The sequence below is a fragment of the Nipponia nippon genome, unplaced genomic scaffold, assembly GCF_047370975.1.
Source record: "Nipponia nippon isolate SJK-2023a ecotype South Korea unplaced genomic scaffold, ASM4737097v1 scaffold_11, whole genome shotgun sequence".
Lineage (NCBI taxonomy): Eukaryota > Metazoa > Chordata > Aves > Pelecaniformes > Threskiornithidae > Nipponia > Nipponia nippon.
Genome location: NW_028262302.1, coordinates 2,782,944 through 2,796,837, shown reverse-complemented (window position 1 = coordinate 2,796,837; position 13,894 = coordinate 2,782,944). Strand labels below are relative to the sequence as shown.

Below are 13,894 nucleotides of genomic sequence, written 5' to 3'. Positions count from 1 at the left end.
CGACTACACAGATTAATGCATACCTTTTGAAACATGAGTGCAGTTAATAAACAAAGGACTATATTCTAAACTGACACACGGAGTAAATCACTGCACATCAAGACAGAAATATACCTCTAGGAATAAGAGCAAATCTTCACTAGGAAGAAACTGCCTTTCATACACTATATGTGCCTTTACTTTTATGCTTTTTATGAGGCTGATTATTGGCAAACAAGCATTCACTATGGCAAAAGCAAAATCACAAAATTCCAGAAATTAGAAATGCTAAAACAACTCAGAAAATAAGAAACACCCCAAATACGGGGAAGAACAAGAAGCGACCCCAAAAAATCCCATCCCAAATATACCCTTGTGATAAAGGTATGTGTAAAGTAAAAATATAACTGTAGCATTTGAGAGATTAACCTGGTTTTGGAAGAAAAAATAAGAGATGCACACAAATTTGATGGTGACAAAGTCATGTAATCATTTCATTCCTTTTCAAATACAGAACAGTGATTTCTGAGGGTTTTTAGTTTTTTTATTCTTCTGTTTCTTGATTAATTTCTAACATGCTGCTGGTCAGAAGCTGTCTTTGGCAAGCGTTCACCCCTCTCTGATGTAGTAGGTGGTGGAATTAGTTCAAAAATCTGTGTTTTCTAAAAAGAATAAACCACGTATTGGAAAACAAACCCTCGCTAAAGACACTGCATTAAAGAAAGGCTCTAATTTATATTTATGAATTAATAAAAATGTAAATCTGCATAGATTTCCTTCATGTAAAAACATTTATATTATGCAAGCCATTTATGGCCTCTTATAAATCATCATCATTTCTTTTCAAATGATTAACATCAGTTCCTTGAATTTTAACATCAATAACAGGTGGAAAATTTGGAACAGTGAAGTTCAAACTTAGATCCATACAAGGACAATCAAAACCTTTACACATTTGATCTTCTCCACTACATATCATTTCTTTTGCTACTATTCACTTTCCCCATCACAGAAAGATCAGAAGAGTAAATCTTTAAAGGTCTTGGTTTAAGTTTTCCTGATGATCTGCCCCATGTTCCTTTGAGGAAATTGGTTTAATCCTCTGGTAGAAATAAAACTGAGAACCGTCATCCTGATTCCCTCGCTGCCTATATATGTTCTTGCTAGAACGCCATTCTCCACAAGCAACAATAAATTGCCATACTGAATCAGACTAACGGCCTATCTGCAGTGGTCGGTTTTCCTGGGACTGACAGTGTGTACCTAGATGCTTCAGAACAGCATTTGAAATATCCATAATGGTTATGCAGGTAATGACAAGCCTACTACAAGTTTCTTTCTAACCTCAGCTTGCTACTAGTTGGCATGACCATGATATCTGATATACCTCATAATTATTTTTTATAACTAGTGGGCTCAAGACTTTTTTTTTCTTTTTTGGAATCCTGTTATATTATTGGCCTAATGATATCTTGAGGAAAGAAGTTTCACAGGTTATTTATGCATCATATAAAACCAACGTTCCTCTTCTCAGTTTTTTACATTTCCAGGCTTTCAGCATGGTGCTCTTGCTCTTTTACTCAAGAGAGTTACATACAGTTGGAGCACATTTATGGTCTATTCTATTCAGTACACTGCATTACTGTGTAATTATCTGGCATATCTGGATAGAATTTTGTAAGAACAGCAAAAAATAATTCTCTGAGTCACTGATGGCTTTCCTGCTTCTTTTCTATGCATCATCTTATTTAGGAATTCAGGCTTCTTAATAAAACAGAAGTTTGAAGAAAGCTTTTAGTACTGATTAGACAGAAATGTTTTCCTCAGTGTTGTCTTGGAATTGACTGAAATGAGTTTTGCTGGAAAAACAGAAATAAATAAATCGATCTCTGGTCGACACAACTGTACAAAGGAATTTCAGCCTTCACGGCTAACGTTTGGAAAGTCATTAGCAACTAGGAAGAGTGTTAAAGTGAGAAGTGTTAGACATCTTAAGCACTTGCTACCTTTTCATGCCATCGACTCTGAAACTTTCCTTTCAGTTAAACAATTCTAATTCTTTACCCTTTTCTTCTCTTTCTGTCTGGGAGACTTTTACTTACTTTTGCCTCCTAATTTTACAAGGGTGGTACTAAGGAGGCACCACTGATGGACTGGCAGGGCTGATGCAGTTTATGCATTTATTTATGCGTTTATGCACTTCTGCATTTACCCACAACTCCTTTGGCTTCTTCTGTGATTAGTCAACTTCCCGTGCCATAAAATTAGTCCATTATGCCAACTGAGACTACGAAGTCGCGGTCAGTCCTTCTTTCTCCATTTCCCTTCACTCCTCCCTGAAGTTATGCTTGGGTACAAATACTGACCAAATTCAACATTTTGTCCAATAGAGCAAAATCAGGAAGTTTGTTTAATCGTATTTTGAAAAAGCCACTGATTAATAGCTAATGGACCAGCTAACTACTTCCATGCCCAAAATACAAAGGCATTAGAACAAAGGCCCCAAGTACTAAGCTCAAGTTCTAATACCTAAGAAAAAAGACAATAAAAATAGGGGAAGAAATAGCCACCTTCCAATGCAAGGCAGTTCCTCCCACCAGTATGAAAGGGCTGAGATGGACCACTTTTGTGACAATGTTGTTGTTCCTTATACAGGTCAAACAGTAGTTCTGAAGGACTGTCTCATTCGTTATTCATAGGTATTATTTATGAATATTTATTATTTAAGTAATGCGTGTTGAAATTTTTCAATTTTTCATAAAGCGTATGTCCTTTGTGCGTGCCAAGAGAGCAGCAGACTTCAGAGAAGGTGGCAAGCAACATAACAGAGGTTATGTTATATACTGAAGAAGAGTCTGTGATACCATTATATACTAGCTATTTACAAACAATTTTGTTTTAATGAGAAATCTCTGGAAGTATTATTCATATTACCTATGTTTAACTAAGGACACAATAAATGTGAGAAGGGTACTGGATTTAGTCAGCTTTCAAATCTCTCTTTTAAAATGAGTGCCACAGTGTAATTTCCAGCCAGAATTTCTGAACAGTTTCACTGTAGTTCAAAGGCAGATAGGATTCCTGTTTCAGATGTTCCACTGTTACCATCAACTATAATATAGAAACAGGGCCTGCAAAGGTAACTGTTTTTTCATAAAATGTCCTATTTGCATTGAAACAGAGGCCATGAATATAAAGGTAGAGCGTCTTCTGTTAAGAAAATATTCTTGAGTTCATTTCTTTTTTATTTTTATAAATTGACTGTCATAAACTTGGTCCTATCCCATTTAGTGTGGCAGCTGAAAAAGGGTCAGGGTGACCCCAAATGCCAATTTTGAGCACAATCCAATTTAAGGGAGACTGGCAACTTCTTGTTTAAACCTACACTTACTGGTTTTATGCAAAATGTGATTAAACCTGAAGTTCCCTAGTACTTTTGATTTCAGAAAGCCATTATGTATTATGCTGTTTCAATCACCACAGGCTACTTTTTAATTTTTTTTTTTAACTGCCCCACTGTTTTCAACAGGCGCCAATTAAGATTCTGGGGTCAAAGGGTTAATTACATCTTCTTACCCACTATGTAGAATTTTCTGATTATTAACCAAGGTTGGATTAAGATGAAAAAGAACCGACACAAATGTTAATGCTTGCCCCTCCTTGAGAAGATTTATCATAATACCATGCTGAAAACTATATGCTTTCTTCCAAGCTGTTAGAGAATGAAATCTTAGAGGAAACACTAAAATAAACGCTTTAAAGACATGCAAGTATCTGATTTATTGAGCCAGTTTTCTTATTCTAGCCGGTGTTCTAAACTAGCCAGACAGGACTGATATAAGATTTCCTTTGTCACATACCAGCAAGTGAATGTGGTAGACACTAAGGAAGCAAGACTCAGATGTAAAAGTCACTAGCTACAGAACCTCTGAATAATAATGCCAATAATTATAATTTATATCCGCTGACATCAGAATAATATGAAAATGTAAAGCACAGGTTTTTAACCCAAAATACTAAGTGCCCCTTACAGTATTTGTAGAATAGTGAGGTTATTTCCTCTCAGGATATGAAACCCACTGTACCACTTTGACCGAATACGCACTAATGTATAATGCATCGTACTAAATGGATTTATATTTGTCAGAGGAATTTTGTCCCAGCCATTTTTGCATATCCCCACTACAGGCAAATTTAATTCACTGGAGCCTTACTACAGTGTCCTTCTGGAGAATATCCTCATATTTCATACTATCCATGAAGTCCCTAATTCTTTCCAGTGTATTCCAATGCTGCAAAAAACCCTGCTACCCTGACCTAAACTCCAGTTAGAGTGAAGAATTACCAGTAGGCTAGGTTATTTTAATGACAGATTATTTTAAACTAAGCTTTCACCATCTGTTCCACCCCCTAATTATGAATGCAAAAAGAACATATTTCACAATTACATCAGTAAAAAGTAAGATATACATGATTTAAATGCATGCATGTGTTCTTTGTCCAATGCAGTATGCATCTGTGATGTTTTTCTCATCATTCAGGCTCTGATCAGGAGATAGGGGCTGGGAAAGGGACTACTCCCCCTGATAAAACAGATTAATTGATATAGTAAACTTTTTCCTGGCAAACAGATCATCTTAATTAGAATTTTTCACTGTTATGACATAATGATATTATAACTGGAGCTGAGCATTAATTTGAGGACAAAGCCTGTCACCAATTAGACATACAACATTCAATAACAGCAAAAATATTTTACTCTTTTTTTAAAAGAGAGGCAGTATTGGATGCAATTGACATTTACGAAAGCAAATAGTCCCTCTTTTATAATAAACATATTGCATAATTTATTTAGTGTGTTACAGCATGGCTTAAAAAACATGATTTACTAAAGACAGCAACAAAAAAGTAAGTTTCATTTCAACCTGGCAACCATTCTTGGACAGGGGTTTAAAATGAAACAAATGGCATAAACAGTGGGTAACAGAAATCTGATTCAAAGCCTCAGTGCCCATCTACTGTGCTCTCACTATTAAGATATCAGAGTAATATCCTCTAGCAACACCAACAAATATACAAAAGTATAACTACTTAGGTAGAAAATCTGACCTTGGGCTTTCACAATTAAGTGCTATGAGACAACCGGAGTATTATTCCTGGAAATACGATTTTACGTGGGATGTATTTGATACACATGAATAAAAATGAGCAACTAAAGTCTGATCATCTGCTGACTTACAAAAATCTCTAAAAGCTTTATTCTTCCCCTTCAGTCTTTTTAATCCCTTGCAGAAATCAAAACAAAACAAAAGCCCAAACAAAATAAAAAGGCATAGGACTTATTGCAGTGTTCCTCGGGCTACAAGCTTTTTCCCATTGAGTAAAAATCCCAACATCAAATACATGGAAAACCTTCTTTTCAACTCTCATACCACTGCCATTTTTTCAATCACAGTCCACCATAACGGTTATATAGCTACATGACCATAGACTCCTTGTGAATTAATGACACATATTTGGCAACAAAACAACATGTATTTGGCACCACAACAACTACAGCAAAAAGGATGAGGTAAGTGGACAAGCTCAAAGGATGTGGTTAGAATGGACTTTGATGCCAGCTTCCTAATTTGTCATCTTCGTGCTCTTTGCTCGTGTGGTCAGGATGCAATTTATGACAACAAGGAAGTGCCAAAAAATAAATGTGTCAATAATAAGGAGGTCTGCTTTATAGCTCGAAGCCAAGAAACAAAGGAGAAAGAGTAAACTTTACTGATTCCCTCGATGCATCTTTCGCCAGACTTACAGAATAACTATGTTTATGTAACCAAAGCAGGAAAAACTTGCAGGGGCAGATTTACTACTTGATTAGAAAAGACAGATTTTGTTCCAGAGCAGAACCACTGCACAAGTGGAGAGTGTAGAGGAGAAAAGTTCAGAGGCAAGAACAATGTTTAAAGGTGGCAGTCAGGTTCTTAAGGTGTACTCCCAGGTTTATTCCCTGATAATAGGTTGACAAATACGAGAGATGAGCCTGAGACTCACAGAAAGATTACAAATCTCTAAGCAACAGGAGTTCAAGAAAAAAATCAGAGATTAAGAGTTTGACAATTTTTTATATACAAAAGCAATAAATGACTTTTAGGGATCTCTGCCTTGTAGATAGCAATTTAATTTTTTTCTAGAAGGCCATTCTATATTGCTGCAAAATCCCAAACCATCCTGACTGCATAGAGGAAACTGCATCATGAAAGCTATTAGACTTGCTGAAAAGCTGGCATCACAGTAGGGGAAAAAAAAATATCCTTGGGTTATATTGCAATGCTATTAGAAGACAGAAATAGTGAGGCTTACTAATGTGGGGAAAAAAAAAAAATCCAGGACAGACAGCTTGCACTTATTCTGCACCCAGTTTATCATGGGATAAATTTTTGTTTTTTTTTTTGGCAAACCCCTTCATATAACATGCAGACAACTGTATCAATGCCAAAATACAGATAAGAACAACAAAACTGAGTTACATGATAGAAGCCAGATGATCTTTAATTATCGCCGTGAAAATTTTTGGTCAAGTACTTGCACTGTTTTGCTATATCCTCTACATCTCTGCTCATTATTATGCTTCTGTTTGATTAACTGATCTAAATTGCTGGGCTGAACTGCTGAAATTCTTCATGCAGGTTTTCATGTAGAAGACACACTGATGTGCATTGAGGGAATTAAACTGTTTGTTAGAAGTGGTCTGATGCTTTACCCAGTACAGCGTTAGCTCTGCTGAAGTCAGCTGGCTGCACAGGTTATTTTAACTTACATGTTAGGCTTCCATAGCATTAAGATTTTAACTGTCTGATGACCTGCTACAACTTGAAGCTTTTGGAATGTTTTTCAGTGACAGTGAAGAGGCAACCTCTCTTGAGTAAAATTTTAGAAGGTGAGTAGTACCCATGAGCGAGAGATAGGAAGCATGAGTTTACTTTCTTTGCTTCTTTCAGAACAAGTGGAAAATGGTGAGTGATACAGTAATCTTTTACATGACATGCAGACAATTTTATAGTAGTTTTATTGCAAGAAGATGTTACAGTAAACTGTTCATTCCCTGTGTCCGTATCAGTGGTTTCCAGTCTGTGGTCTTCCATCTGTCTGATTTCAGCCTGAACTATTCAAATTGAAAACTGAACTATTCAACAGTCTGGACAATCTGAACTATTTATTCTGAACAACTTCAACCCGAACTGTTTGAAGGGGCTGTGAAAGGTGACTGAGAAAAGTAAGCTTACTGTCTATAGATTTAAATTCACCACACAGTATTTAAGCCACCAACGGACAATTTTTGAGATCCACTGGTACACACACAAAAAACCAAACTTGTTAAAAACTTCTGTTCTCATTGTCAAATGCTATTTTTCATTGTCCATTCTTCTGCATAAATGATTCATTACTAAAACAAAACATTGATTTACATTAGTAAGTGCTATACTAACCACTGTTGAAAACCTCTGAAGTTAAAATCTTACTAGACAGAATATTTATACTCTGTCTTTGCTATTCTCTTTTCTGAGACGAGGGCTATATATATTAGTGTAAAGAAAAAGGGAGAAAAAGGACTCCTGAGGGAGGGATTCAACTGTGGCACTTAATTAAAATTCAATTTTGTGGGAGTTGTGTATTAAAGCACTGACCTTTCATCTTTATGATGCCAATTCCTGATGAGCTCCTACCCTTCAATTATAGAGCATTCCTAGTGTTGGTTCCAGACTGTTTGGACAACAGATTGTGATGCCAATAACTGCATGCCATCTAATACAATCTACTATATCTATTTAGGATGAGACTTATCATGCAGAGATTACATTGCATATCTCTTACCCTGAGAATGCAATCGCTTCGGGTCAGGATTAAGTTTATACCTGGCCGTGGACTGGCTTCGCTTTGGATACATAGGATTTGAATATCAAGTGGTTTCTGCCCTTCGGTGGTACAAATATTCTAATCACATATGCATTTGTACACCGAGAGGTGCTGCCCTGAGTAAACGACTTGACACTGTATGCACCTGCATAACGTTTACTACCATAAGTGCCAAAACTGAAAGTAGCAGGAGCTATGATAAATAGTGAGAGTTGGCAGAATGGAGGCCGAGTTCCCAGACCTGCACCTCAGACCACACAGCAAGAGACTGTGGGAACCTGATCTGACTGGAATGCTGTGCAGGTAGAAGCACCTATACAAACACAACTGATTGTGGAAGCAATAAGTATTGTTGTGAATGTTACTGTTTCCAAAGCTGCAAGTTTAAAGCCCTTTTTGTTATCTATGAATGTTTCCGTTTATGTAAGCTCCATTCAAATTGATGTCAAATTGATGTCATATTCATTGTGTATCTGCATGTTTGGTTAGCTTTTCTTTCAATCTACACAATGTGACACTATGTGAAAGTAAACAGATAAAAGTATCTAAATGTTTGTTGTCCAAAAAAACTAGGTGAAAAAAATAAAGGGAAGAATTTGTGATATTGAATTAATTGCACTCTTAAAATAACACCTGCACTCAGCATGTACTCAGATGCTCTGGTGATTGATCCTGACAATTGGCTTGCTAGAATTAGACCTCTAGCCCAGAACTGAGTACATGTGTTCTCACTTGCATCACACAATTTCATACATATGAGGCAGAGAGGCTATGCTCAGCAAAGAACAGGATGAGGCGCTTATGTTTAGCATATTTAATCTATTAGATGTCAATACAGACAACCAAAATAGATTTGAATGAGAAACTGAGTTGAGTTCTTTGCCCAGCGTATCATTCTGATTTATACTCTTCTTGAAAGAACATGTTAAGAACACTTTATAGACAATGGAATACAGAGATACTAAGAACAAATCCAAAGTCCATTCAATCCAGTGCTGTTTCTAACTGTAACCCTTAGCAGATACATGGAAAAAACTGAAAACCTGTGTCCTTATCTTCAGTCTCTTATTCCATGTTATAATGTAAAGAAGGTAGAACCTGGTCCTAATCATCTGAGAGCTCCTCCAGGTGTCATTAGTCCTTGTACTAATGCAGGAGATCAGTTTGTTATACCAATTCTTTCTCCCCCTGTGGGAGTGTGGAGCAGTTCCACAGATGTCCACTCTGAAGTCTTCTAGGATCCATATACAGCTGGACTAAATTAAAGCAGCTGTTTGCTTTCCCAGTAAAGACCGGCACATAAAAGTCTCCAGAACTGTTAGTGCCACTTGACTCCTTAGTCCTGTGACCCTTGAATCAAGAACAATCTGGACTGGCATGAATCAGAACCTGCTAGTTACTAGAAGTTAAGTTTATAGAGGCAGGAAAAAAAAAAAAAAAACCAAAGCCCACAAAACTATAACTCTTTGAGGTCTGGACTGTGAAATGGTTCTTCCAACTTTGAAATAAGTTTCCTCTACTCTGCATGTCTTTGTCTGTTCTACTAACAGCATTCCAATCCATGGCTAGTTTTTGCTAGATTTGACAGCGGGCAGAGGTCTCAGAGAAATTCCTACAGGTTTGGAGAAAACAGACTGATAATGGAGATGAGACCCTCTGAGAGCCTTTGCAGCAGTAAAAGCTGGACTATGAGTTCCTATAGTATCAGACATCACAAAGCAGAGACCTCACAAATGCCCTGAGCACTGAAAAAGCCTCCGCCAGGTTGCACTGTCTTAGACACAAAAGTCAACAGAATACAAGATGGAAATCTACAGAAGACTATGCTGTGCTATTCTGGTACCCATAGAAGGTTTGGCTTCCATTCACTCATCTGTGAAGTTAAGAGCAGGGAACGCAGGAGTACAGTGAATATGTGGCACTAACAGAAAAAACAAACAATTAAGGTCCTGAAACAAGCTAGAGATTTCATTAATAATAGAAATATTTCAAAATCTTCCCCTCAAGTAATTATCCACTACATCTGCACTCTACACAGTAAGGTTGATATCTCTATGCTGGGTTGCAGTACTTCCTTCAAGGGTTATGAGGTTACAGTGCTTTACTCCAGAAGCACATTTCACACACAAGTGGGGAATGCACATTTATGTGAAAATCAATTATCCTGATGGAATTGGAGGTCTGGTCCAGAATGATTTCAGGAAATCAGCTCAGTTTGCCGCTACAAAACATGATTGCTCTGTTGACCTTCCACTTCTGTTTCACAGCTGGAATTTGAGACCAGGTGAGAAGCTACCATGTAGCTCTGCCATCAACAGGACTCTAATCTCACCCTAGGCTGTGAGGAAATACTGTGTTTCTCCCTCCCTCCCTCCCTCCCTCCCTTCCTTCCTTCTTTTTTTCTGAGCTCACCTCTAATGCCTGTGTAGGTAAAGATAAGTATGGATTTTGCTGTTTACGAGCTCATTGCATAAATTGAAGCATATCAACAGCACAGAGCAGCTCTTTCAGTGAAAAAGGTTTATATTCTTTTTAAAATACAAGCTAATATAGTATAGTGGCACCTCTGACTGCTGTGATAATTAAGGGTCTATTTGTATTTCCATAATAAAATCCTGTTTTCTAGGGTGGGGAGGGGTGAGTGTGTTATGATTTGTCCATATAGCACCAGCAGAAGCCAGAAACACAAGGTTTCAACCAAGAATATATTTTTTTCCTTTTAAAGGTAGTTTCACAGTAACCATATGAAAATGTTCCTCTGTATTTTTACCACAGGGTTTCAGTGTGCAGCCACACTATCATGATATGCCCTTTAGGGGTCCCCTGGAGCAGCTGCAGCATAAAGTATCAATAACCTGCTCATCAAAGGGTGCTCAAGATTTCCTTGACACTGCAGAGTACAGTAGCTGTCGGTTGTGCCAATAATCCACATGCCACGTTATCTAAAGAGCCCCAAATAAGTCTTGACACCACCAACCCTAATGCTATTTATTGCACATGTCAACAATCCATATGTTGTATCCTGTGTCCCAAGTAGGAACTGACATGATTGCTCCACACTGTTACTATCCGTTTCACTCCAATTTGTAACAGACCTGGAGGTTAAAGTCTCTCCCTAAGATGACTGCGGTAAAACTGCCTTCATCAATGGAACTGATGAAAGAAAACTCCTCCTCTTGCCAAAAGTTAGCACCATTTTCCTGTTATTCAGAGCCACCCAGAGAAAACCAAGGAAACACTTCTAATTTCTTCTAACTATGATGCTTTAAACACACAGTGTGAGTGTAGCATCCTAGCTTTCCCTGCTTCCATGGTGATATTTTTCTTCTTTCTGCTCCATTAAAAAGTCACATGTATCTGCAGTTGTCTCCTGCCTTGAGCAACGTCTTCTTCTAGACCCTAAGAAATACCTTACGTTTGCTTCGTTGTCTAAATCACAGGCAGTTGTCGTCAGTTATCTGGGCATCTTTGCTGTGCAGTTCTGAATTCCTGCTCCTGCAACCTGGAGGTCCTGTAACGTTGCATTTTGACAACGTCTCTTCTCCCTGATGCAGCATACTTTCCAGTCTTATTTGTGGCTCATCAATGAAAGAACTTCTAGTGCAAGTTTAACTTCAACTTTTTTGTAAAAAAATAAAATACAAACCAGAATTTCTTAATCCTTAAACATCCTTTTATTTGTCCCAGTAGCTTATTTTTTTCTGCGTCTTTTTCCTTTTCCTTAAATCACTGGAAAACTACCTTGAGCCAGAATCAAATAGAATCATAGAATGGTTTGGGTTGGAAGAGACCTTTAAAGGTCATCTAGTCCAACCCCCTCTGCAATGAGCAGGGACATCTTCAACTAGATCAGGTTGCTCAGAGCCCCATCCAACCTGACCTTGAATGTTTCCAGGAATGGGGCATCTACCACCTCTCTGGGCAACCTGTTCTGGTGTTTCACCACCCTCATTGTAAAAAATGTCTTCCTTATATCCAATCTGAATCTACCCTCTTTTAGTTTAAAACCATTTTACCCCTTGTCCTATCAAATAGGCAGCTAGATGCTGTCAGTGCTTTTTATGCTGCTGTGTGAATGTCTTTCCACTTCAGATTCTGTTCTGTTACCATGCCCAAATGAACATGCTGCCTGACACACAACACAGAAAGCAGCACAGATAGACTTCTTCATGTAAATTTGCCATTTTAATTGGCAGCAACCCTTCCAACTCAAAATAAATAAATTTAAGTGGTCATGCTTTAACGAGTTCCGACATTTATCTGAATTTCTTCAATCTGTTTTCAGTCACTATCGTGAAAAAGAAATGGTGTTTTATCAGTCCTTCCCTGATTCTGGTTTGAAACCAGATGGAAAAGAGCAGAAGCACACACACACAAAATAACTGCAACAGAAATATAACCAAATGTTTTCCACATCTGAGAAAACTGTTTGAATTCTGACTAGGGTTTAAAATCTAAACAGTATTTTCAGCCTAGTACTATCCTTAGTAGGATTACAATTCAGCTTGCTAGAGGTGATTGCCTATGGTACTTAAGACTAACTGTTTTTATTTCTAAATGATATTTTTACCAGAAAATAAAATAAACACACCAGAGTGCTTAGAAATTCAGAATGCTTTTTGACCCTAAAAGATGGACAGTCACGGTGTATGAAACTTTGTTTGAAACTGCCATATATCTTGCCATATATTTCCAGCTAAACGCTGTTGGAATAAAATTCTCCCTGACAAGCTTCCTGTGCCATTTCCCAATTCTGCAATGAAGCCACTATGCCACCCACTGATATCACAAACTAGTATTAAAATTATTTATGAAAAATAACCTAATGCAACAAATGCAGAACTAGAATTTCCAGTTAGGAACACACAAGAAAAGGAAAGAAGTCTGACAAAACCAGTTTTGGAAAGTAAATAGATAGTATGTACATACTACAGCTATTTGAAATTAGTGTCCCAAATTTAAATACCAAATTCTACCTACAGCCAACTGCTAAAGCTCTTACTGGTGCCAAAACAACCTCCTTCTGAGGAATCTCACCCTTTTGACACCAAAACTTAATTCAGTGCAGAATGAGTATTTCCTAAACCACTCTCTAATAGTAACCTGAAACCAAACCAAACCTAAAATCTTGATAACTGATAAATTTGCCATTGCCTTTATTTCAAATAAAAGAGGCTTCAAATACCTTTGCAATATGTCCATTAAGATGTGCAGATAGATCTATAGTTAGTCTACAGGCCTCAAAGTTAAAATAGATTAGATATAAACACAGAGTAAAGGTGAAAATCACTGTGAATGCCAGATCCGTTGCACACAGATTGGAAAGCATTCCTAGACTCTGTGAAGGTAAACTGAAAGATTTTTGTTATTGCTAAGAAAGAGAGAAATTTAAGCTGCATAAACATTGTAAAATTAATGATTTGATTCAGAAAGCTACAGACAAGAATTTAAATGCACAGAACAAAAAGAAATCCCAGAATTTAGGCTGAAACTTTATCATGAACAGGGAATTTCCAGAGACTTACTACTGATGCATACTACAGACATGCTGGATTTGGAGCAAATCCGTACAAATCTATCAATATTTTGCAGTTCACATACAAAGTTATACTACTGTCTATGACCTACAATAATTACAGTCTACACATTACAAGTAGTAATATTTCAAAAAGCACAATTATCCAACTACACACTATCCTATTACACACTAAACTGTTACGCTTCTCGTACAAATGATATCACAGCATAAACTGCTCTTGCAAATATTACAGCTTTAAAGAGCGCTTACTATTTGTAAATGCTTGTTGAACACAGCAGGTGGCAAAATGATTTAGCATCATGAACAAATACATATGGCTGCTTGAGCCCAAATTTTAGAGCAGATAAACCTATTTTCTGGTCTTTCGTTTAATGGACTAGAAACGAGCAAAAAGGCAGTGAAACCGTTGTGCATATTCTGGCAACTCACTGCTTCAAGTGAACTTTCTCATATGAAGTACTGTGCTTA

The 13,894-nt window shown here is 37.3% G+C and overlaps 1 protein-coding gene across 5 annotated transcripts in view; it reads right to left on the bottom strand.

Annotated features, from left to right (window-relative positions):
* Positions 1–13,894, bottom strand: part of NPAS3 (neuronal PAS domain protein 3) — a 626,508-nt gene that overhangs the window by 191,881 nt on the left and 420,733 nt on the right. The window lies entirely within an intron of this gene.